At 40.1% G+C, this 27,186-nt stretch overlaps 1 protein-coding gene across 6 annotated transcripts in view; it reads right to left on the reverse strand.

Annotated features, from left to right (window-relative positions):
* The window catches only part of FHIP1A (FHF complex subunit HOOK interacting protein 1A), a 215,329-nt gene that overhangs the window by 164,875 nt on the left and 23,268 nt on the right, over positions 1 to 27,186 (reverse strand). For 3 of the 6 annotated variants that reach the window (XM_079770883.1, XM_079770878.1, XM_079770880.1), the window contains exon 2: positions 15,295 to 15,409. The exons of 2 other annotated variants lie outside the window; for them this stretch is intronic. The gene's annotated coding sequence lies outside the window, so the exon portion shown is untranslated. The remainder of the gene's footprint in view (positions 1 to 15,294; positions 15,410 to 27,186) is intronic. One more of the 6 variants, XM_079770879.1, reaches the window with a different exon arrangement.

Below are 27,186 nucleotides of genomic sequence, written 5' to 3' on the forward strand. Positions count from 1 at the left end.
AGAATAAGTTTAATCACTTTATCAGTCATTATTTGCATCAATGTTGTTTTTATATTACGAGTTTGTTATTGTTGTTATATCATTTTGTTATTGTTTAGTTATTAATAAAATAATGTATTATTTTCCTATACATTGTACTCATTTCCTTTTATCTCTCACATTTTTATTATAGAAAAAGGGCAAATAGCAATATTAAAAGATTTCATCTAATTAATTCCCTTTCAATGTGCACGAATTTCGTGCACCGGGCTACTAGTTACTTAATATTTGTTCAATGAGTGAATGAATAAATGAATGAATGGCCATTTTATAGTCAAGAAAACTAAAGCATAAAGCGATTATGTAACTAAAATCACACAGTGGCAGAGCTGGGACTGAAACCCAAGTTTAACTTTCAATTTTCTACCCTAGCCATTAAAACAAATGGCAGGTGATTTTTAGGCCATAGAAAGTACTCATGTAACCCTATGAATACTAAAACACAAGTTAGTGACTCCAGAGGAAAACTGTGCAGATGGTCCCTGTACAAGGTAAGCAAAAGAATAAAGAATCAGCCCTAACTGGTTTGGCTCAGTGGATAGAGTGTTGGTCTATGGACTGAAGGGTCCCAGGTTCGATTCCAGTCAAGGGCATGTACCTTGGTTGCGGTACATCCCAGTAGGTATGCAGGAGGCAGCTGATCGATGTTTCTAACTATCCCTCTCCCTTCCTCTCTGTAAAAAAACAATAAAATCTATTTTTAAGGAGGAGGAGGAGGAGGGGGAGGGGGAAGAATCAGAAGATATCTTGGCCTCCAAAGAGTTCCTTGGAAATTATGGGCATTCTATTAAGACAGCTCTGTTCTCTCAATACCCATGAGCCTCACAGCAAGCATCCTGAAGCTCTGACCTTCATCCATACATGTCCTTCCATATCCAGGAGATAAAACTGGATGCTTCTGGGCCGAATGGCCCTTAAACACGTATTTACTCCCAGCACTCACAGAGATACTACTCCCCTGGAGACTAGCCATATTACCACCAGTACACACACCAAGCACCTGGCTTTGAAAAATATTTGCTCTCTCTTGGTTTCAAATGGCAATTTACAATTAGATAGTCTGCATGTTCTTTCCCTCTTCTATCATCGGGATACTTTCTTAAACCAACTTTAGGCTAAAAACTAAATTTCACAAACCTCCATTTCTGATATTAAACAGTATCTTTATTTTTTTTTTTCAGAATCCAATCAAACCCTGCAATTTAGAACTGAGGAGCTGATCCAGCACTGCAATGCGTCACATTTCATCCCATCAATGAAAAGCATAATGAGCAAAGATTGAGCTAGTGAGGCATGACTAACTGTTTTGAACCTATGAATCTAAAATGCAAGGGTCGTTTATGTTATTTCTAACTACTAAGTAAAATTATTTTCTAGCATTTCACTATCCAATTACAGTAATTTTCTCACCAGCACACACTTGAGGAATGCCACAAAAGCCCTTTTTCTAAGAGTTCATTCTATTGTTGCTCATAAGCTTCTAAATATGTCTCTAGTTGGCTTCTATTCAGAGCTAAATGGGAGGCAGTAAAATTTATGGAAAATGTATGCAACTGCTTCAAATACATCATCCAAAAGGAGAAAAACGATTTTAGAGCTATATTATGAGTTGTGAAATTATATATCCTTCACTTAGTCTTCAGTTTCAGTGATAGGTAAGAAAATGGACAGACTGGTCAAGTTCTCCTCCTATTTATACAGAGCCTAACTCTTCCATCTCAAATTCTAACCTTGGTCAAGGCCGGAACAAACACCTGTCCCTTCACATTTTAACACAACTTCACTTTGTAGGCCACAAATACAAGCTTTCACACTGGAGGAAGCAGATTCCAGTGCACCAGACAAATTTCAACTCTCTTACACCCAGCTGCTGATTGTTCCCTTAATTTTTTCAGCTGTCAAGATAGCGAATGGAGGAAAAGGACCTTTTTATAAACTGTGAAGTGTAACCAGATATGCTTGCCCTTTAAGCAATTAACACAGAGAAAGGTAAAATAAAACTCCTGTTAAGGTTTAAAATTGAGGTATGAAAATTATATTCTCGCACTTGACCAACATGTTGCAAGATTTTAATAACATGAGATTACTAAAATTAGAAGTCAATTGAAGTCCAATTTTACATTTCATGGGCCAAAAATGAGACATTAAAGAAGAATTTTTTAAAGTAACATTTAAAATACATTTTATAAAATTAATGGGGAAAATGACAATTGTGCCAGTTCAGAAATGCCTTAAAATAGGGAAGAGAGGGAGTGTAAAGTACATTTTAGCTATTTTTTAAAAAAAGAAGTCTTAAAATTAAAAAAATATTTAGCATTGAGAAAAAGTCACCTTAATAAAATTCAGCTTAATTCAAGAAAATAATTTATTCACTTTACATAATACTATTTCATTTATTTAGTCCTTTCTCTAAGAAGTCTAGAGATCTTTATAAATATTGTCCACTACACCCTCCATTTACTAGTATAAAAGGAAAAGTCATTGTTATCATTTGCAAACATGCAAGAGATTTTAATAACAACAACAAAAAAGAAGAGATAGGAAGATTCAGCAAAGAAGACTAAAGTACATTCTTTTTTGGCTTGGGGTTTTGGAAGAGATGGGGTGAAACACAATAAAAACAGGAATGTATGTAATACAGGACTGGCTTAAGTAAGCAAACAGATCTGGAGTTTACTGGCCTACAGTCTTGCCACAGATTTGCAGGAAAAATAAGCTTAGCAGAATCCCAGTTTACCCTCCAACATTTGAAAATACCTTTTTTTATATCAGCTTTGAAATCAAGCTACATCAAGCACATTTGACAATTCTAACAGACTAACATGAGACATCACCACTTATATATCTGTCTGAATCTGAGCAGCAAGAAATGTTCAGAAGCATGAAATAGCTGACAAAATTCTTTCATATGAAATCCCTAACAGAGAACATGAAGACAATGAAGCAAGACAAGTCGCTACAAAAAATAGAGCAAGAGGAAAAGATGCCACTGTTTTCAGAGGCAGGCTCACAAACAAGTGCAGCAAACACCCTCTGCAGTCACAGGGCACCTTGTTCATGTCTCTATCAATATTTATTTACATTTTTATCCCCCTAGATCTTGAAGGCAAGAGCCTGGCCTATGAGCCACTGAATGCAAATACACGAACCAAGTGTTCAGTTAGTTAACCTTTCTTAAATTCTCTTGACAAAAAATATTCAGTGTGTTATGTAAATTAAAAGATACCAAAACAAACAAAAAAACAAAACAAAAAAAACACATTAAAAGCCAACTGGCAGGGGAAGGGTTTTTAATTATTATTATGAAGGCAAAGCTCTTTTGAAGTCAGACCCTATGTCACTGTACTCTAACGTAATGGTAATATGTTTTACAAAAAGACAAACCTTATAATCGAACAGATATTTCTTACCCCTACATATGTCCAGAGACCTCAACTGTCCAGATAGGTGGATACACAACCTCAAAATAACAACTTCAAAACACAGCCGCAAAATACACGACCTCAAAACACCCATCAAGTTTCTGGGCCACCTGATTGGCATGCTGTTAAAACTGATTTACCTTCTCTATTTTAATGTGAACAGATTCTATAATACTAGTTTTCACAACAGAAAGCATAGATTCAGAGTGCTGCTGTTTTTCTTATGAGAAAAAAAAAATAAAGTTAAAAAAAAAAAAGAAGATAGATGCCAGGAGAGACTTAGAGTTAAAAACAAACAAGAACTTCAGGGAAATCCAGAGACCTGCTTTGCCTCAGGCTCCTTTCTAACCTCAGTTATTTGAATCTATTCTGTTTCTTCCAAGAAACCTAAAGACCACTAGCATGTGCTGGCGGACCGATTGCTACATGGCCCTGGAGCTGCTGAACCAAGCACCACTGCTCATCTCCCTTGTTCTCCTCTGTATCTGCACTCATTGGTTTCCCCAAGATAGAAGCAACAAAACAATCTCATTCAGGTGTAAAGGTGACCTCTGGCAGGAGCTCTGACTTTGAAAGGTCAAGTCCACACTAGCCAGAACTTGAGGTAATTAGCTAACTTCATGCCCACTGTCTGCCCCACAAATTAAAATCCTGCAGCAAAAATGCAATTTGGCCCAGCCATCGTGACTCTGTGGTTGAGCTTCAACCTATGAACCAGGAGGTCACAGTTCAATTCCCTGTAGGGGGCATGCAGGAGGCAGCCAATCAATGATTCGCTCGCATGGTTGACATTTCTATCTCTCTCTCCATCTCGCTTCCCCTCTGAAATCAATAAAAATATATTTCCCCAAAAAAATGCAATGTGGCCAAAGGTCAAAGAAAGAAAACAAAAACTTCGGTAAAAGAATGCAGAGGACAAAGACATTATTATTAAACTCCTAATACTGTCATCAATGGCTTGAAGGACACAGAGCTTTCCCATGATCCACTGAGTTTCATTAGATAGACTGTATGGAGGCAGGACAGGAATCATCTTCTTTTATTCTCTTTACTGTTCAACAAACCACAAATGTACAAACCCTAAAATTAATGCAGATATTTTATATTTCCCAAAAAAAGTATAAATGGCATTAATATGTACACTCCTCATGGAAATATGAAGTGACCTGCTCCAAGTTAACGTAATCAAACTCCTGATTTGTTTGAACTACCACCCCACTTGCTAATACCTTTCTGCCCACCCAATGCCAGGGAACTAAAGAAATGACCGATATCTTGATGTCCTTTTCAGTGACCCCCACTGAAGTAAGAGTAATTCAAGTCAGAACGAGATCTTTATAAGAAGTTTTCTAAGCACAAATATTCCTTTTGTAAAACATTCTGTCCCCAAGCCCTCAGCACAGACACCTTTTAGATGCCAGCCTGCCTTAACACACATACTCGCGCTGCTGACCGAATCATAGACATTTACAAAATAAAAGTAAATTAAATATCTACATGTATAACTTTCTTTTCTACACCATTAGACAAAAAGCACAAGTAGAATAAGTGAGTCACTGACCTCTGGCTTGAACACAAATAGAACTACCCTATCACACATTATTTTAAAATGCAAAGCACCCTCTCTGTCACTTGGAGAATCACTATGCTTTTATAACAATTCATTTATGAGAAGCCCTCAGCACAGTTTTCCCCTTAACCTTCTCAATTTATCTTACATTGCTACTCTTCCACAGCAAACTTTTATGTGAAATTTTAAGACTGTAATGTAAGTTACAAGGGTACTCATCTTTGAAACCCAAAGAACAATCTAATGAGAATGAGGCGATGCTACCGGCTGCCAATGACTTGCTCTCTCCTGACCCAACATGCTAAAAAAATATAATCAGGTAGAGTTTTCTATGATCTTTGTGGAGAAGAAAAGAAGATGGATGGGCGCCAGCTTTTATTTGACTGTGAAGTGGGGAGATTAAATCTATAAAGATTTGTTTTAAAATTGCTAAAAGAAGGGGGAAAAATCCACAATGTGAACATGATACATTTCCTTTAGAGAGAGAATAATGATGTTAGATCAGTTAAACAACCGGTTTTTAAATCCACAATAAACTTTTAAGACTTCTCTAGATATCATCCAAGTGTATTTAGATGTAACCAGAGCATGAACTAGTGGGAGTGTCAGATGCTTTTAGATGACAGGCAAACCAAGTGATATTGTTTCATGTTTTTCTCTAAGCCTCAATGTCCTCAACTATAAGTAGGGATAGATAATACCTCCTGCTCTGTATACTTCACAGATGTTAAAAACACACACACACACACACAAAAAAAAAAAAAAAAACTACACCTGAGCCCTAGCCGGTTTGGCTCAATGGATAGAGTGTGGGCCTGCGGACTGAAGAGTCTGGGTTCGATTCCAATCAAGGGCACATGCCCGGGTTGCGGGCTCAATCCCCAGTAGAGGGCATGCAGGAGGCAGCCGCTCAATGGTTCTCTCTCATGGTTGATGTTTCTTTCTCTCTCTCCCTTCCTCTCTGAAATCAATAAAAATATATTAAAACAAAACAAAACAAAAACTACAACTGAAACTTCTGGATACACACAAGTATGCATCCTTTCCACCACTAGAAACCGCAACATGTGATTGCACAAGTTAAAGAACCAATCTTACTCTACTTAACGAAGACAGTAACAGTTGAGGAGACCACAAGGCAGGCTAAAAGATGATTGCCAATCCCCCTGAGGCTCTTCCATCTCAAATGACTGCAAATCTTAAAACTGTTATTCAAAAGCAGCTAAAGTAATAATCAGTCAGCTTTTGTGGGGGTAGAGGGACGCAGAGGTCTTTTCCAGAATCTGATGAAAACTATGGACCTTCTATCCACAAAAAGTCACATCCATACATACAAGCAAGTTTATTTGTCTGTTATCAAGGGTGGTTCTTGGATCTTACATTAGGAATCCCCAGCTCCAGACTGCCGAGTGACTGCCTGGTTAATCAGAAAGACACAGAGAAAAGAAACTGGTTTCTAATGTTAACAAGGAGAAGATGATCATGGTTACCTAAGGGCTACACTTGGAAAATCGTCCCTCACACTCTCACCGGGAAGAGAAGCTGAAAGGTCTGTGATTCTGAGTCACCTCAGCAGTATTCAGACAAATGAGGCTCTGATGGGTCAAGCAGAAAATCACTTCCTTTCAGAAACAACCAGACTTCCAACACCTAAAAATAGTGTCCATATACATCCAGTGGCAGCTTCAGAATCCTATCTAATAAAGAGGGAATATGCAAATTGACCATCATGCCGTAACAAGATGGCTGTGCCCACAGAAGTGGCGGGGATCCCGTAACACAAGATGGTTGCGCCCACAGCGGAGGCCAAGTTCCCGTAAGGAGCCTTAATGACCAATCAGCAGGGACCTGAGGATGTGTGGCACTGGGCCAGAACAAGGGACCTGAGGCTGCACCTCCCCCCCCCCCCCGACCTGGTGGGGCTTGACAGGGGACCTCAGGCCGCACCCCCCACCCCAGCACCAGGCCAGGGGACCTCAGGCCATGCCCCCCGCCCCGGAGCTGGGCTGGGGGACCTCAGGCTGCCCGCCCCCCGCCTGGCAGGGCTTGACAGGGGACCTCAGGCAGCACTCCCCGCCCCAGCACCAGGCCAGGGGACCTGAGGCCACATCCCACGCCCAGCAGGGCTTGACAGGAGACCTCAGGCTGTGCCCCCACCCAGCGGGACTTGACGGGGGACCTCAGGGCACACCTCCTACCCAGCAGGGCTTGACGGGGGAACTGAGGCCACACCCCCCGCCCCGGTGCCAGGCTGGGGAACCTCAGGCCATGCCCCCCACCCCGGCACCAGACTGGGGGACCTGAGGCTAATTTTCTTTCATCTCTGACACTTCTATTATAGAGAAAGGGCAAATAGCAATATTAAAATATTTCCTCTAATTAATTCCCTTTTAATGTGCACACATTTCGTGCCAGGTCACTAGTCTCCATTAAAAGGGACCAAGAGATCATAATCTAATAGAAAGTCAGACCTAGGGTTTTTGTTGTTTGTTTTTTAAGATAAAGTTGCTTATGATTTCACATAAGATCAAGACAACATCAAATTTCCATAGCAAAGCAAGAAGTTTGCTAGAGGAATGGGGCAGGAGGGGGAGCGGGGAAGCAGCCAACACTTGGCGCTATCATCCTGTTCTCCAACACCCGTGGTTCTCAAAACTTTAATGTGCAGCAGAATTACAGAGAAGGCTTGTTAAATACAATTGCTGAGCTCCACCCTCAAAGTTTCTGATTCAGCAGGTCTGTAGTAGGGCCAAGAATGTGTATTTTAACGAGTTTTAGGAGATGTTGCTGCTGCTGTTGGTCAGGAAACATACTTTGAGAATCAGATCTATACAATCAGAGTCTATGCTGTATAGGAAATCCCAACTTCTTGAGAATACTCATAGTCTCCTTCAGATGCCATGCTTGTCATCAAATAAGAAAGACAGTACCACTCAGTCACTTAACTCATCTTCTTACTTGTGGTTCCTAAGGGTGCATGCTGGTTGGGCTGCACATTCACAAAACACAATAAGCTTCTTGATGACTGGTGAGTGTCGCACTCAGAGAAATGCAGAGGAAGAACTTCGAGCAGCTCTGTTTTAAAGTTTTGCTCTCAGGAAGCAATAAAAAGCAAATTGGTGCTAGGAAGATTTAACACTTGGGAAAACTCCCATGACTCCAGAGCTGTGGTTTTCAAATTGAGCTCCACAGAGCCCAGATGTCATATTCAGATACCTCGAGGGTCGGGATGGACAGGCAGTAAGAAAAAAAAGAGGATTTTGATCTCCCATTTCAGTCTCTCTCTGAACTGGAAGTTCAGCTTTTCTCCGTTTTACATATTGGCATAAATTATATTTATAAGTGGTTTTACTGTCCCTTTGAGGGAAAGAAAATTTAAAGAACACTGGATTTGATTACCTCTCGGAGTCCCTCTAATTCTGTGATTCTATTAAATACAACAAAGGTTGACTGGCACATTCAAAATATAAAAATATCAAACTGGCCCAGGAGGCTGACAAAACACTAAAAATAGCACCAGAATGAGTGCTTAGCAGTGAGATCACACTTGTGTCTGGTATGAGGATCTGGGTATCATACACAAGAGCTTCCAAACTCACTGAGGGCAGCAACTGAACATCTGTAAATGGCATATAAAAACCAGACAGACTCTAGTGGTAATTATCTTCACTTAAACTTCCCCTGTCAAGCAGACACCTTGCAGAAACACCTTGCATGGTATTTTCAGTAAACACCATGGTGATGCCATGAGATACAGTGGAGGGTGCCACATGCTCAGGAAAAAAGGACCATCTCAGTAAGTCAGTACCTTGCAATCCAATTCCAACAGATGATCTAAACTGTTCAGCAAGACCCATCTCTTCCAAACCAAAGCAGCCAGGATGTCCCCACTCATATCTGTTCTAGGGGCCACGGGTGATGGAGAGAGCACCAGGCAGAGGTGTTATTTATTCATTATTTCATTCAACAAAATGTTTTTGGAGCTCCTTTGGCAATAATGCACAACAACACACAGTCTGAAATCTCAAAAGGAGCTTACAGGAGCCCTGAAAAGAACTACTCTCAGCCAATCAACACTGTAAAGGCATACCTAATGGCACAGGGAACTACATTAGAGTCCAAAGTCAAACTCAAGGCAGCAATCACAAAGAGTTAAAACTATCCTTGAAAATGCCCTGAAATTCCTCATAAAATACGATACTATGCTGCCTCTCACTAAGTCTAGTTTTCCCGGCCATTGATATTTATTCTTCTGGTAAATATCAAAGTATTTCACTTGCATTTTATGGGTCATACAGTTAAACCCAATGATCAAGCTCTGAGAGGAAATGCCATCTCCCTACAAAGTGCAGGCTCATATCTCCCATCTCATGTTCACTCGAGGACTATGCTCATCTTATCTCAACTGTTACTTCTTGTCCTTTTTCTTTGCTTTTAGCCAAGTGTATGAGTTTAATTCCCATGAGTATAATATGCATATAAAGACTCTGTTGTGATATCACCATCTTATTACTTACCCAAAGTCATGCCCAAAATGCCACCATCTCTTTGAGTCAACATACTGTGAATCCTTCTTTTGAATACAAACATATAACAAAAAAAGGGGCTATATATTAACTCTGAACAAGAGAATGAAGGTTTTTACCAAATTAGCTCCAGTTACTGGGCGAGAATAGGGACACCAGAAAGTGAATGGGTAAGTTTTGATAAGTGGAAAGAAAATCAAGAAAGATCCAGAATGTGAAATATATTTCCAGCAAATTGGGACCTGTCAGGGAACAATGTGAACCCATGATGAACCCCAGGAAGAGGACAAAGGAAGCAAGAGGGGGGTTCTAATGACACACATCCTAAGTTCTTCATGGTCAGTCCTCATGCATTACAAAGTAAATCCCATTCCCAAGTCCTCCAGGTGAGTAATGATTCAAGAGAAAGGAGATGGGCCTGTTAGGCTGCTCTGATTTGATTCAACTAGATTGCCCAGTCAATTACACAATCCCAACCACTATTGTCTTCCTCCCACTTCAAGGTCATGCACAAACTGCTGTGGCCCAAACATACCCCTGGAGGCTAACACATCCGCCACATCCTCTTCCATACCTACTCCCTTACACAGTCAGAAGAACGAGTGCCACGCTCACCACACCTCAGGCTGCTCGGCACATCAACAAAATGAGCCTGGCCATTTGCTGGGAAACTTGGCCTCTCCTATACGCAGAGGTGCAGGTATACATTATTCTGCTCAACACCAACGTTTTATCTTCCTGCCTCTTCCTAAAGGTCTCTTCACCTCACCTCTTTTTCTGCCGTTTTTCCTCTCTATGTAGATTATCCTAGTGTCACCCCTGAGCACATTCCATTGTTTCCTCTCCTTCCAGGTCTCTTTATTTTTGGCTCATCCCTCTCTCTAGTCTGCTCTACATTCCACTTCGTCTTCATCTGTTTTTCCACATCCTTCGAATACTTAGCCTCCCATTCCCCAGAAGAATAGGTGGCACATTTAAATACAAACAAACAAAACAAAAAAACTCCACAAAAACCTGTTTATACTAGTCAAATAGACACCATCTACATTTTCATACAACCACACAATTTAAACCCTGTTCCATTCCTCTAGTTACGAATGCTTCAGCAATCCTTCACTCCTCCACAAGGGCCTTAAACTCATTCATCTCTGCATTTCCCTCCTGCAGTGAATTCCTGATGTGCTCAGAATTTTTACTTGACCTCAGTCCACATTTATCACCATCTTAAATTCTTTAGCTGATTTTTGGAAATGAAAATTTTTAAGCAGGCAATTAAAAAAAGACTAGTAAACCTGTTCTTGACAGGACAAGACTTAACTCTAATGAGCTAAAATGACAAGTACATGGCTTGCTGCCAAGCTATCATGAACAATTTAAGAATTCAATTCAAAATAGGTGATAGAAAGAATCTGAAAGGCAGAGTGACCTCTATACATTTTATCTTTTGCTTGGTTTGCACTGTGTGTAAGATATGAAACTCGAAGTATTAACATAACCAGTTTAGGAAGAGACCTTCAATTCAAGATTTAGAAAGAGGTGTTTGGGGAGGTTAGTATAGCAGAATACTTACTAATTAGATGTAACTATTTTTATCTGCAGTGAATCTGAAATATATAATATATGGTTTTCCAATGCGCTGAAACATTTCATTACTATTTTTTGTCTTGCAGAATAAAATGATCATTTCTTTGTTAAAATGCTTACCTCTCTCATATAAATATTGAAACTTAGTAATTAGAAGAATTTAAGAGAGGGCCCATAAAAATTAATTTAAACTTAAAGCATTAACATTATATCCACATTTGAAAAAATAAGGCATCAGTATTCCCATTTTCATAATAATATATCCTCAAACATCAAAAAGAAATGTCCTTTCTCACTACATAACCACCGTTTTGGTAAGAAATGTTTTCCCATATTAGGGGGAAAAGTAAACTCTTAAAAAATGAAAAATCCTAAGCATTCAAAAGAGCTGACCCGAGATTCCCTTTATTTCATTTGTCCATAAAATTAAGGGTATCTTTCCCAAAAAAATGAAAAGGAGCTGAATTTCAAGTTTATGCAAAAGCCATTCCTCCTTCCCCTCACCCCCTCACACCACCCCCACCAACCTTAAGAAACCGGTATAGTTTTGGTAGCCCTACAACAAGAATAGTCATACTTTAAGCCATTCTAACGTCAACCACTGTTCTGGTTTCTTACAACCACTGTCACAACCCCGAACACTGGAGATGAGTAACGGAGGTTAATGCAGTGTTACCTTGCACAAGCAATTAAAAGAGGCTGCAAAACAGCAACTAAACCCCAAACCATGTGCTCTCTCGCAGTAGGAAGCTGAAGATAATCTTGTTTACTAAACATAAATCACTTGAGATCGGGCCAAATTCTTAAATGGTTTTCCAGATGGAAACATTGCAAACAGGAGCTGCTTACATAAGTATTTTCTCCCCAACTCTGTGAAAACAAACGGGACCAGTTTTTCTTGTTGCTTCTAGGAAAGTGATCATTTAAAGCCAATGAAACAACCCAACAAAAGGGCTTTCCCTGGGCCCAACTCCTGCTCTATTTTTGGTCCCACCTCTCTCCCCCTTCTTGCAGGAGTATTAGGTTTCTTGCAACTAAGTTTGCTTCCTCCTCCTTCAGTGTCTATTTAAGTCTTCGGGCTGCAGAAAGCAAACTCTATTCATCGATCTTAACCTATCTTTTTTTTTTTTATAGTATATTCACATTTTTCCGGGGCGGGGGTGGGGTGGGGGAGAGAAGGGGAGTCAAGATATAGCCCTTTAATTTTTTTCATATATAATTTTTAAAATTATTTTTAGGGGCCTGTGAGGTTTATGCAGATGAGCCTCTCACAGAGGCTGCTCTGTTCCCTAAGGTTCATGCTCACGTGCTGCCGGTTAGGAATAGCCTGGCTTTACTTTTCATTTCCTTGAGTTCGAGTCACTTAGACAGAGAGGCTTTGAGAGCTACAATGCGCAACAAGTCAGTGGCTTGTTTGTTGAAAGGTGCTGTGTTAACAGTCGAATATTTGGGTTGTGCTGGTTAATTCAACCACCTCAGGTTTGTCAGGATTGTTTCTTTATGACTCTCTTTCTACTAAATATCACGGGAAATGCCAGCGAGCCTGATAGAGATCCACTATGCCCCAGAAAACCCACTCGGAGGCCAGTGAGTGGGAGCCTGCTGAGACAACTGAACAAAAGACAGTGGAGAGAAGTCGGTCCCCTCCACCGAGCCGAAAAGCTCATTTAGTTTTAAAGTGTATTGTAACAGGAAGCCCTGGGTCAAATCTCAGACCCCACACACGTTAGTTCTTTATTCTACAGCTCCAGTTAGTCCCTCATGCAGTTAAATCAGGGGTACATGGTATCCCCGTAGCCCTTACCCACATCTGCCAACACCTACATTACAAGCTCCTACTAAACTTCGTTGAGTCTGATTTTCCACTTCTACATGCCACACACACCCCACACTCCCAACCCCACGCACGCCGTGTGCACCTCACGGGAACTATTTCTCTCTTTAATCCCCTCCCCAGGCACCTGGTGAAAACTTCTCTCCAGCCTGGCCACGCCGCTCAAGACCTGATCCTGCTGTTTCCTCTTCCTCTAGGACCAAGAACACTGCCCTTTCTCCCAGGCTTGGCTGCCTCCTCCAAGGTCACAAAGCTGGCCGGTGCCAACACTGAGTAGCTTAACCACTGCCGGACGGTTTTCTTCCTACCCAATGCAATTCCAAGTTCTGTGGCCTAAAATCAAAACACATCACGGAGCTCAAGACCCAGAGTCAGACAAACCTGGCTTTGACTCTGCCACTTACTGTCTCTGTGACGGGGGCAAATAACCTCTCTAAGCCTCCGTTTTATCCTGAGATGGGACAGTAAGAGTATTTACCTTTATTGTGGGAACAGAAGGAGATGATGCATGTGCCTGGCACAGAGTAAGCTGTCAAAAATTGTTAGCGATTTTTTCTGTCATTATACTGCTCCTCTCCTCTGCTATTGTTACAGGGATAACTGGCATAAACAGACATACACTGGTAGGCTTCAGGCCAAATTTGACTTTCTGTTTGGCTGTTATAATGTATCTTGATTTTTGCTTTTTTTCATTGGCTTTTAAGAGGTAAGTATTTTCCAAATCTATCACAGTCCTCATCACTCCTCTTTATAATCCTATATAATAAAGAGGTAATATGCAAATTGACCCTCACGCACTCACATCACAAAGATGGCTGCCCCCACGTGGTCACAAGATAGGCGCCCCCATGTTGTCACAAGTTGGCCGCCACAAGATGGCCACCCCATGTCATCACAAGATGGCCACCCCCACATTGTCACAAGATGGCCAGCAGGGGAGGGCAGTTGGGGGGGGACCAGGCCTGCAAGGAAGGGCAGTTGGGGGGGACCAGGCCTTCAGGGGAGGGCAGTTGGGGGTGACCAGGCCTGCAGTTAGGTGTCAATCATATCAGCAGGGGAGTGGTTAGGCGTCAGTCAGGCCAGCAGGGGAGTGGTTAGGGGGCTATCAGGCTGGCAGGCAGAAGCAGTTAGGGGCAATCAGGCAGGCAGGCGAGTGATTAAGAGCCAGCAGTCGCGGATTGTGAGAGGGATGTCCAAGGGGTCCCAGATTGGAGAGGGTGCAGGCTGGGCTGAGGGACAATCCCCCCCCCCAGTGTATGAATTTTGTACACTGGGCCTCTAGTCTTATATATTCTCATTAAACCGTCTGGTCCCTGAGTTTGTGACACCTCTTCTCCCCAAACAAAAGGTCTCAGAACTACACAGGACTTTACAAAAAAGAAAGAAAAAGATACTATAGAACTAGGGCAGCTAGACATTATATAAAAACAATGCCTTTTAAAACACCATAGCAAGGAGCCATCAATTTCCAAAAAGGTTAAGACCTCTCAATCAGTCAAAAGGCAAATACTCTACTTTGTAGTTTTATGGACAGTACCAACTTCCAAAACATAGAGAATTCATTAAGGTTCTTCCAAAACACAGAACCCCACTGTTAGCATTCCTGGTCTGGCACAAATGGACAGAGCAAATATAATAGTGACAAATCAGAAAATATACTTCAAAAGCCAGGCTCTTCCCTAAGTTCAAAAAGCCATTTCCCAGGCAAATTCTTGTTCCAAATGCACCTGTCAGAGGTCAAGATCTTAAATTCACCTATAGCTTTGCATATATCAAAAAATTAAGTTGACATCTAATATTGTTCTTTTCTTACTAACTTAGCCCACATAGATTTTCCATTATGATAAAAAAAGATAATTAATAATTAAGAAATATGTACACTCCTTCTTAATAACACATCATTTTGGGGGGGGGGAGAATACACTGTAAAACATACAAAAATTAAACACTATAAGACTGTAAAGATATTTACATATTACAGAGTTTTATTGATATACAATTAAACAACCATAATGTCTATTTAATTTATTAGAAAATCTCCATCTCCTATCATTCCCAAAAGTCTACCCATTGAAAAGATTCTCTTTAAAAGAAGGTCATCTGCTTTCAAATACTCTAAAATGAAAACAAATGGGCTTTTTCCAAGAGTTATAAACATTTTTCAAAATAACTACAAAATTAAAGGTAGACAAGGTCAAAATTATCATTACAATAACCAATTCAGTGATCTTGTATGAATCCAACTAAAACTTATTCTTTATGGAATCTGTACACCCTCTGATCTGAGAAACCAAAGTTAATATAATTAAAGTCACTTACATAGGAAAAAAAACAAGGGCGTATTCCACAATGTTAACAGGGATTCCTTTGAGGTGTCTGAAATATGGGTGATTTACTTTATCTATATCTATGTGTCCTTTACAAATCTTCTGCCCTACAAAAAAAAAAGTTATTACTTTTATTATCAGAAGAAAAACATTTATTTATATATTTTAACAATGCTATACCTAACTACTATTGGAGAATCAGGATGTATTTTCCAAAGGGCTAAGGCCCTTAAGGGTCAGGAGTCACTGTGCAGAAAGTAGCTCTCTGCCTGGTTTTCCTTTTTTATTATTTTTTTATTATTATTATTGCATTCAGAGAAGAAGGGAGAGAGAGAAACATCAATAAGAGAGAATCATTGATCGGCTGTCTCCTGCACACCCCCTACTGGGGATCAAGCCTGCAACCTGGGCACGTGCCCTTGACTGGAATCGAACCCGGGACCCCTTCAGTCCGCAGGCCGACCCTCTATCCACTGAGCCAAACCAGCTAGGGCTGGTATACCTCATTTGATTTGCCTTTATTTCCTCTTCTGAGAGGTTTAATGACCAGCTCCCTTCCCTAGAGCCTTATGGCACAAAAGCTCTCTACCACACAATGCAGCCCTTTCTCCTGCCAGTTAGGCATCTTCTCTGTGACCCCTGCTTCTATCTGACATTCCAGGCTACTATAATAGAAACCGCATTCATTTTATATTTACTTTGCAGACCTCTACAGATCTTAGCACAGCTCTCAACACACAGCAGATTTTTTACACCTATTTGTTAAACATACATGACACAGCTCATCAACCAGTTCATTCACAGTGAAGTAAATCCAGCCTTCTGCCTTTTTGCCTTTAGAGGCAGTGCTGTGTTTTATGTGAATAACGAAGACTGAGATGTGGTCCCACCGACCGAGATCAGGACAACTGATGTTGAAGGCTTTCAGAAAACACGCAAAGCACTGAACAAGAAGTGGCTCCTCCCAGGCTCAGCTGGGACCTTCCAAAGTAAAAGGACAGACCTGGGGGGAAGGGAGGGAGCGGCATACCTCAAGAAAGCGATGAAATTGACACCTGCTCCTTGATACCATCCCTACAGAAAGGCATATGGTGTTAGCTGTGGACTCCTGATCCAGCTTTACTATCCCAAAGAGATTAAATCGGCAAACAGTAGGAGGCAGGAGTAGCGGATCCATGCTGTGGGATGACCTGCCCGCCCTCGTTGACAGCAGGGGTTATCTCAGTTTACAAAGCATATGTATGAAGCACTGGCAGAGCTTTCAGGGTTCCTAGACAAAGCGCTACTATTACAGCGATGTTGAAGGCTGGCTAATAATAGGGGAAACATCCTTATATGCGTTGGCTTTTCAATAGCTTTAATTGTATTTACTACAAATTCTTAAACCAGTGGAAGTACAGATTGCACAAAGAAAAATGAGCTGTGTGTGTGTGCAATTAATTGTACTGGGTACTGTGATGCTACTGTTAATGCTTGACGCTGTGAACGTGTGGTTGTGAAATTATCATCTACAGAAACTGGAGTTTAGAATGGCAAAGGGGGTGGGGGAGGGAGGGACATGACCACCCAATGCGACCAGGTGGCTCTGTCAGTCCCCAGCCACAATGAAAGAATGTGTTCCTTTTGCCACTCACTGTAAGCCACCAAGAATTGCTGTTGGAGTGCAGGGAAATCCACACAGGTGGACAAGGTAAAAAGTAAACTCACATAAACATTTCCATTTTCACACACAAACCAAAGTTAAGGGATATGTGTATAAAGATGCCTTACTCAGTCTCTTCGACTCTTTCAGGCAGTTGTAATGCAACGTATACGGTTAAACATGTAACTCTTTCATGACGTCAGAAAGGCCCTCAGGAAGCACCTGTGCCTCTCTCAGGCTTCTTGTGTTTTACCACAACCTCTTTTTCAGATTTCGGAAGCCTAATGGGCCTCACGTGCTCTGTTTTCTTCACTGGACTGTAATTGTTAGGTACATGAGTGTTTTATGCAAACACAGCTGTAAACACTTAGAAAAATACAAATCTGCTCCAAAGGAAAAAAGTAAACTTACTAGCCCCTTTAGCTCTGTAAAGAGTTATTTCACTGAGTCTTTCTAGTAAAAAATGCCTAAGATTTGGCATAGCTGGTCCTGTATCACACAAGCAGACCCAAAGTTCCTTACAGGAATGAAGTCCTGGCCCAAATAGGAAATGAAATGGCTGCCAGCCTTTCACACCAATAACTCCAATGCCTCCAAGGTGAGACACCTAATGCAAGATCAAGCTAGCATCATGAACATAAGATAAATGAACATATAATCCTTGAAATTCATTCCAAGATTTACAAAAACTCAAAAAAAAGTAAACCTTCTTCTTAAAAGATAGTCATGGCAAAAAATAATCAGCTTATGTAAAAGAGATATTGCTGATTACCATACACCAGTAATTAACTTTTGAAAGATGGCTCTGCACTCAAAAACAGATATACTTCAAAGTGTCATATTTGCACTTTTATTGAAGTCCAAAGTCTCCCAAGACATTTTCTTTCCAGCCTTTGGGGGTATTTTTATTATGATTGTGGTAAAATATATGTACATCACATAAAATTTACCATTTCAACCATTTCATAAAGTTTTTATTTATAGAACTATCACCATTTAAAAGAAAATTGTTCCTTAAGTTAGCTTCAGGGTACACTGTTAAATGGAGAAAAGAATGGGTAGTAACTAATGCTATCACGCCAACTTACAAAACATTGAATTTCAGAGATGTGTTAACCAGAGCCAAGAAAACTGCCATAGCTCTCCCGTTAGAGATCTGGACCCACATTCACAGCCCAGCTCCTCTCTGAGCCCAAGTGCTGGCCAGCCCGGGCCTGGCAGGTCCATCTTTTACAGCACGCACACCAAAGATAACACTCCGAGGTACTGAATGTCAGGATACTTTTTCAACCAAAACTCTTTCACAATGGGGGTAGATTAGGAGGAGGGAAGGAAAAAAAGACTCCAAAACTTTTAAAGTGCTAAAACCTACTTCTCAGTATTGTCAACAATCAGCCACGACCAAAAGAAGAATGTCGTAATTATATCTGCAGAAAACTGAATCCTGCACACATACAAAAAAATTAATTCTGCCATTTATTATATGTATGTATACATATACACACTTATATTCCCATGATATCTAAGGAAAACCCACCAGTCAATAAGAAATAACTGGAAAAATATGGCAAACTTTTACAGAAGAGAAAGCATGAAAGGTTAATTGCTACATGAAAATATAGTATCTTTAACCTTATCAATAATTAGGAAAATAAAAATCAAAGTCGCATTAAGGTAAATTATACTACACATAAATCACATCTCATTTTTAAAAACACACAATAATATATGATTTCACACCCACCAAACAGACCACATTTTTTGTGTGTTTTTTTGTTTTTATTTATCTTTATTGTTGAAAGTATTAGAGATGTCCCTTTTCCCTCTTTAACTCCTTCCACCCCACACCCACCCCACACCCAGGCCTTCACTGCATTATTGCAAACAGACAAAAATATTTAAAAATCTGATCACACCACCCTGGCCAGTGTGGCACAGTTGGTTGTACGTCATCCTGTGCACCAAAAGGCTGCTGGTTCAATTTCTGGTCAGGGCATATGCCTTGGTTACAGTTACACTCGACCCCCAGTGGGTGGCCTGCAGGAGGCAACTAATCCAATGATGTTCCTTCATTCTCATGTTGATGTTTCTCTTTCTCTCTCCCTCTCCCTTCTTCTCTCTCTCTAAAAATCAGTTTTAAAAAAAAATGTGTTTTTTTTTTAAATCTGATCATACCAAGGGTTGTTGAGCCACGGGCAATTTCATACACCCATGTAGAATACCCTGGTACAACCACTCTGGCATATAGTTGTCATCACCTAGTAAAATTAACCATGTGTATACTCCATGACTCCACATTTCCACTCCTAGGTTTCTACATTAGGGAAACTCTAGCATATGTGCAACAGGAACTATGTTCACACCCATCTTTCTCATGATGGCAGAAAGTCACACAAACACAAATGCCCATCAGCAATAGAAAACACAATTCAATGTGGTATATTCTTACAATGCAATGCTATAAAGCATTCAAATAAATAACATATAGCTTCATGAATAAACACAGATGAATCTCCAAAACAATCTTGAATAAAACAGCAAGGTTCAGAGGAGTACATGGAGTATGATTCCATGTATACAAAGAGCAAAAACAGCTAAAATTAAACAATATTGTTTAGAGATAAATACTCATAAGGCAAAACCATGGTTTTCAAAAAGTAAGGGAATGACTGGAAAATCCTATCTAATAAAAGGGTAATATGCAAATTAATCATCACTCTGTCACAAAGATGGCGGTGCCCATAGCCACAAGATGGTGGCGCCCAGTCCCCTCAGCCTCGCCGGAGTCCCTCAGTCCTGGGGGGGCTGTCACTGAGAGCGGGCAGCATGAGCGGCCTGGCAGAATGCTTGCTTCGTCGCCGCGGCGATGGAGGGCCTCTGGGCAGTGGGCACCGAGCAGCCGGGGCAGGACGCTTGCTTCGTCGCCACGGCGACACCCTGGCCGCGGAGGGCCTCTGGGGGTCAGGGGGGCCAGCCCACAGCCTCTGCGGCCAAGTGCAGGCCCAGGGAGGAGACGGCGGGCCCGCCTCCTGCAGAAGCAGCACAGCTCCCTCCTGGCGCCCACACTTGCTTCTGCCTCCCGTGGAAGCCGCAGGGCTCCCGTAGAAGCTGCACATCTCCCAGCAGCACACTGCGGTTCCCGGCCTACAGCGCATGAAATCGCGCGATGGGCTACTAGTGAACAATATAAGCCAAACACCAAGTACTTTTTTTTAAAAAAAACAAACCTGATGGGGTTTTAATTTCAATATGGTTGGCAACCTGGTTGTCCCTCCCAAATCTCCCTAATGAAATGAAAACGTCAAAAAATGAAATGGAAGAATTCCATTAAGACTAGAAAGAGTTTGCTGGGAGAGAAGTTTAAATGGACAAAAGATTTCAACTAATCTCTGGACAACAGAGCAGGAAATGGGAATGTGCTGACAGATGAAGCCGTGAGAGGAGAGCTGCTACCCAGGGGCCTCCAAGGTGGCAATCTGCTCAGCAGAACCCCAGGGGGCTCTGGACTCCTCAACAGGAATCACAGAGTTAATAGGAATCACAGAGTCAACAGGTATCACAGAGCGGGAAGGACGACATGGGGCGAGAATGGGGAATAAAGTGATGACAGTCAGTACTCCCACCCTGACTCCCCCACCCTCTCACAGAGCCTTCAGGCAACTTGGCCAAGAGTAATGACAGACGAAACATCTGTCATTGGAACTGAACCAATTGTGGCAGTATGGAGTGAAAGATGGCTTGTGAAGGCTTCTGAAATGAATTTGGGCCCCTGGGAATAAATCCCCCTCTTTAGACCATTTTTGGGGTGAAGCAATGTGGCCAGCAGAAAACCCAGTACCCTGTCCACCCCACCACACATACACAACTTAGAATTCCTATTCAGAAAAGAGGTGCACCTCAGAGGGAAAACCTCTACATACAGATCTTTCTAAAATACTAGAGGAAACTCCCCAGTCCTTTATTCTTAATGATAAATAGGCAACCAAGCCTACAAAGAAAATCAGTAACATTGGGAGGTAAAAAAAAAAAAAAAAAAAAAAAAACACTAAGAAGAAACAGTAAATTCAGGAAACAGAAAAGCACTTTAAAAAGAAATAACTCTAAAACAATTCAAAGAGATTCAAGGAGATACTACAACCATTAAACAAGAACATGACACAATGAAAATAAAATGAGAGAACAATGAAGAACTTTTTTAATGTTTATGAAAATAGTATTACCATAGTAAAAATTCAGTGCAAGTACTATAAGGTAACTATGAGGAAATCTCTTAAAATGTATAATGCAAAGACAAAAGGACAGGAAATAGGGAAGAACAAATTAGAAAACAAACAAAAAAAGCAGGAGGTAGAATATCCAACTGAAAGCTGCCCAGTATGTGCCACATTAAATCCTCCCTGACCCCAACCCCAACCAGTCACTGAACCCAGGGCAGCAACCTGATTCCAGGGAAATGGAACCATGGGATGAAGAAAGCCAATCAACTTGTCTGTTTGAGAATGTGACTTGAGAAAAATATAAACAAAAACCAAAAACCATGGGCCTGAAACCACAGGTCATATCAGAGAAAGACAGAGCAAGAGAGGAGACAATGTGACCATGATTCTTTACTTCTTAGCACATTCCATAATCCCTCGTGGGTGCCCTGGTGTCACTGAGATTGGCTATTAAATCTTACATTTTTCAGGGGTTTTTTCCTATTTTAAGTGAACCTGAGGAGGCTTTTGTTCTTTGCAATCTAAGAGAGCAGATATCTATTGTCTGGGACTACACAGTAACCAAGAGATACCACATTATACCTGCTGTAACATGGGAACACCCTGCCTTTCCCTTCACCCATCAGCTCTGCAAAACACAGTATTAGCCCCCGACTGCCTGTCATTCTGTCAGCCTTCTGCACAAGTGTGAATCATGTGCTATTGTTGAACACTATTAAGATTATATGTGATCAAACACTCCTCATAATTAAAATGTCAAACCCCAAGAATAAACATATAGTGTATTCAATGAAAACCTGAAATTGTGGAACAATTACAAAAACAAGAATGTTAACTTGCCTTACAATGTGGAAGAACAAGATAAACAAATGGTTCAAGATTTTAAAAGAAAATTAAGAAATTCATATCTTTTGTATCCTGAGTTTCTCAATCAGCCTGAAAAATTAGAAAGCCATAAAAATTTCTCTTTTGATGACATGAATAAAGTTGGTTTACTTAGAAAGGGATGGAATGCCATTGTCTACATTAATCTGCAGTGTACAAGAAAAAATATTCTTTGAAGTTCAAGAGATGGAAGGAAACTCTTCTGCATATTTAGAAAGTAACTTTCATGCATTCCCAGGCTAACTAACCAGAATCAAATCACAGCATGAGAGTCTTAAGTCAATATCTGACACCCTGAAAAGTGAATACTGTGCTACGAGCAGGGGAGAGAATGGCCACCAGGTAAAGGGACGGAATATGTACCCTCCCATGATTAGCAGCAAGCAAGACTTGTCTGATTTCACAAACCAGTATGATTACACACACACACACACACACACACACACACACACACACACACACATTCTTCCAAATAAATTTATTTGAAGCCATTACCATTACTGGATGTTATTACTATCATTCAATTTTTTAAAAATTATTGATTAGAGAGAGAGAAACATCGATTTGTTGTTCCACTTATGCATTCATTGGCTGATTCTTGGATGGAATCAGTGATCGAACCTAAAACCTTGGTGTATCAGGACGATGCTCTAACCAACTGAACTACCTGGCCAGGGACTATTATTTAATTTTTTAAAAGGACATTTTAATGCCAAAAAAGGAGGAAGGACTCAAAATTGGCATTTTCTGGATTCCCTGAAAACTTTATCACAGGCTAGGATTACAAGTCAATTTTGTTCCAATTTAGCAGGTTTTGCTTATGAGTTGTGATTCATTCTCTAACCTCAACTCCATTACTCCATTAGTTCCTCCCCTCAAGAATGTAATCATAAAGTAGGGAAAGCAATAAATATGAAAATGATTATTTAAGAGTAATGCAACATTTGGGAGCCCAAAAACGTGATATAGATGGCTTCACCTAAGGGCTGAATGCTTCCCTGGTGGATTAAGGAAGATGGATATGGATGGGTGCAGGAGGAGGAAAACCTTACCACACCATTAATGACAGCACAGGGTGAACAGAGGGGCTTAACAGTGGGAATGAACATGCTTTAGAGGTCACTAAGGAAGAGGCCTCAGCTGTGGGGAGAACTGTGATCTAGAACCGGAAAGTTCTGTGATTTCAGTGGATGCCAAGCTACAGAGTTGGGAGGTCATTTAGAAGCAACAAGGAATCTCCAATGGAACTAGCATGACAAAGGAAGCATGTCAGAAATATTAACCCAGCAAAAGCTATGACTTTAGTAATGAGTTTTGGTAACTCCAAGTAATTTCCTGGGCAGCTCTGGCTCAGAAGTTTCCTTTTGAGAAGATTCAGGTCCACTTACATTGTATGAACATGTCACTGTTTCTGCACCTAGAGCCTTGGTGGCAGTAACTGTTTAAATCCCCTTGAAAATCATCCAATTGGTTCTGTCTCAGGTATTGCTGTCAACTCCTGTGGGATTTTGCTCTTGGTCATGTGAAAGCAGTTTTATTGATGGAAATAAGAAAATCAAGAAAGGGAGTTGTTTTAGAAGAGAGTCAGAAATGGCCAATTAATAGAAATGTCCACTAGGCAATTAAGGATTCATTCATTTATCCAATAATATTTACTGAGCCCCTATCTGGCACCTGCTATGTACCAGGCACTTGAACAAAAAGATAAATGTCCCTGCCCTGTGAAGCTTACATTCAAGCAAGAAATAGACAAACAATGAATATAATAAATTTTTATAAATATATAAAAAGTACATACTTTGGAAAAAATATATAAAATGAAAGGAAAAATAAAGACTGGTACTAATATAAAACATACACACACACACACACACACACACACACACACACAACCACAACAAAAAACAAAAAAACTAATTAAAGCTAAAAGAAGGGATGAGTTCCACCAAAGAGTAGAGTATTTGGTTAATACCCCTTCCACTTCTAAAACTCTGCCATTCCAGATCCAGGAATTTGACACAAATAATCTCAACCTTCTTGTTAAACAGAAGGTAAGATCAAAGGATCATGGAATTTTTGTGACTTGAAGCGATATCAGAGACCCATCACCATGGAACTGTCATCTTATGATGAGGAAGTGGAAGGCCACAGAATTCAAGTTAGGTCATCTTAGAGTAAATGAGCGCTGGGGCAGAAGGGGAGTTCCAGAACTCTCTAGCCTTTCTTGTATGTAACTTTTAACAGCAAAAGCCCTTTCGATAGCTTCAAGAGTTTCAAACTCTATTGGAGGCAATGAAAATTGTTTTTTAATTACATAAATAAATGGCTTAGCCATATAGCAGCAATAATAAAAACAGCAAATACTTACATAGCACTTACTTTGAGCCAAACACTCTTCTAAACACTCATGAATAACCAACTCATTTAATCCTCACAACCCTATGAGGTAGTCAGTGCTTTTATGCTATCTTATGCTGAATAACTGGTATTTCACTAATTCAATAAAGCATCCTTAAACATATGTTTTCAATTGCATACTACTTTCAAAGACACTCTTTCAAGACCTGAAACAAAATTTTTAAAAATGAAATTCTGGTAAGGCAGGGTTTTTGTTTTTAATTGAACAAATCTTATGATTTTGTTGTCAGAGGAGGCAATGGGAGAGAATAATACAAAGAAAAAAGTTTTCTCTGATTAGTATTTTTCTAAGTATCTGATATTTAAAGTTTTACTATTAGACCATGATGCTTACCAATAACATGCGATAAGAGAGAAAGTACAACCAATTTTTTAATTTTTATAAAACAAAGCTTTCCTTTCTCAATACACCAAATATAGATTTTGTAAATTTAATTATAAAATAAAGTATTACTACCAATCTAATGAACTTTAACCTTCAGTTAACTAGATCCATTTGCATATCAATGGACTTTCCTATTAAAGAGTTTTGACTGTACAGTCACCTACTATTAGAATTCACTGCATGGGTCTGTTCCACATTCTTTGGCTGTACTGGAATTTAATCATAAATAATAATAGCTGAACACATGGATCATTGGCTACAGCTCAACCATTTTAGAGGTGATATAGTCTGCATTACACAGAAGTTGTTTCTACACTATTTGTATGCAGAGATCTCAAAGCAACTTCTAAACCGTCACTGATTACATTGCCTTTCTTAACAAACTCATCTTTTTTTTCTATGAGAGGAGAGAATTGATCTTTCTTAGTGGAGCAAAGTTAGGAGATGCCAGGTTCCCAACTGTGATACAGCAGTATAGTTAGATATGACACAAAGAGGAAAACAGCACACATTGGCTCCTATATGCAACATTCTTTTCTCATTCATAGGAGCATCCCAATTTGTTGTGCCATATTTTCCAACATTCAATCCCTCTGACCCTCAGCATATTTCAAAACCTTCACTGGCATACTACATACTTCTACCCATATCACGAGGGAGAGCCCAACATGAAGCTATTTTTGAATGGCCTAGTAATACTCAATTCAGCTATTATTTGATTTGCCAAATGTGTGTAAGGCACTGTGATAGCACTGGGAAGAATTTTTTTTTAATAGTAGATTACTTATCTTCAAACAGCTTTTAAAATTAGTAGGATAAGATAAGTAGCAATCACTGTAGCCACAAGGTAGAATGAGAGCCAGAAGAGACGTTCTCTAGGCACTGCTGGGGGGGGGGGGGGAGGAGGGAGGAAAAGGAGGGGTCGGGACTCTAAGCTTTGCTGCAGCCAACGTGTAGAGGGAGACATGATCTGTTACAAGATTCAGTGTCCACGGGGTAAAAATAAACCAGTTGCTGAGAGAAAGAACAACTATTTTTGATACTGAGATCAGAAAGCAATTCAACCCATGGTTCCTAATAGAAGATTCTATTAAATGTAATAAAAATCCTAAGGATATTTTTTTACAATAAACAATAAAAAGTTTGAGTAGGGCTGAGAAGCTCTAATAAATACCAAGACATTTAACATGGACACAAGGCAGAAGAGCAGGCCTCAGCTCTACCATGATTGCAAGCTCCCTGCCTGTAGCCTTCACAGAGAAGATACTGAAGCATTACTGCCACGTTTAGAATAACTGCATATCTTTGGGGGTAATGAGATGGGTCTAATAAGTAAATGCTATTGTTAATTAACTATATTTATCCTTATGCAAATTGAATCACAAAGATATTTGGTTGTTAATATTTGACACGTCATTTAAATAGGAAGTAGGTCATCTGTCTGAAACAAAAAGACTTATATCTAAGAATTTCTGTTTTTAAAACAAAGTTCCTAAAAATATCTAATTTTATATTCATTTGATTCTACAAATTTTTTGTACCACTGAAATTTATATCAGCACATATTTGTAGACTTCCCACTTTTTAAGAATGGACAGAGTGGTTTGAGGGAAAGATGACATTTTGTCAAGTTTAAAACTGGGGAAAATTTTCTACTGGAGGCTATGTATGCCAAATTCAATAATCACAGATAGCTCTTTAATTATTTGGCTATTTTAATTTAAAAGATTTTTGTTATAAAGGAGTCTAGTTTCTCACCTGGTCACTGAAAGCAAAAGTTTCCCTCTACAGAATGAAAAAGAAAAGATCCTTCTTTAGATTACAGAATCTAGGAATGATTGGCAGTAAGAAGTCAATTCTTTTTACCTAACTGGTGAACAATTCATTGCTCAACAATGAATGACCACAAACACTACACAGTCTTCTGGGGCAGGGTTTGCGTACATTGATTAGAAATAAAAACATTACCATGACTATATCACATTGCTCAAATTCCAGTGACCAGTCCCAGGCCATTAGTAATATCCACTCCAAGTTTCCAAATTGACCACCCATTAAAATTTATGAGCCATGGGTGGTGTTGCTCAGTGACTAGAGTATCGCCCATGTGCCACAGGGTCATAGATTCAATTCCTGGTCAAGGGCAGTACCTGGGCTGTGGATTTGCTCCCTGCCCCTGGTTGGGGCATGTGTAGGAGGAAAGCAGTCCATGTGTTTCTCTCACATAAATGTTTCTCTCTCTCTGTTTCCCCTCTCCCCCACTCTCTCAGAAAAGAAATGGAAAAAATAAAGGTGAAGATTAACAAATAAATAAATAAATAAATAAATAAATAAATA

This window comes from Cnephaeus nilssonii (assembly GCF_951640355.1).
Source record: "Cnephaeus nilssonii genome assembly, chromosome: 5".
NCBI lineage: Eukaryota > Metazoa > Chordata > Mammalia > Chiroptera > Vespertilionidae > Cnephaeus > Cnephaeus nilssonii.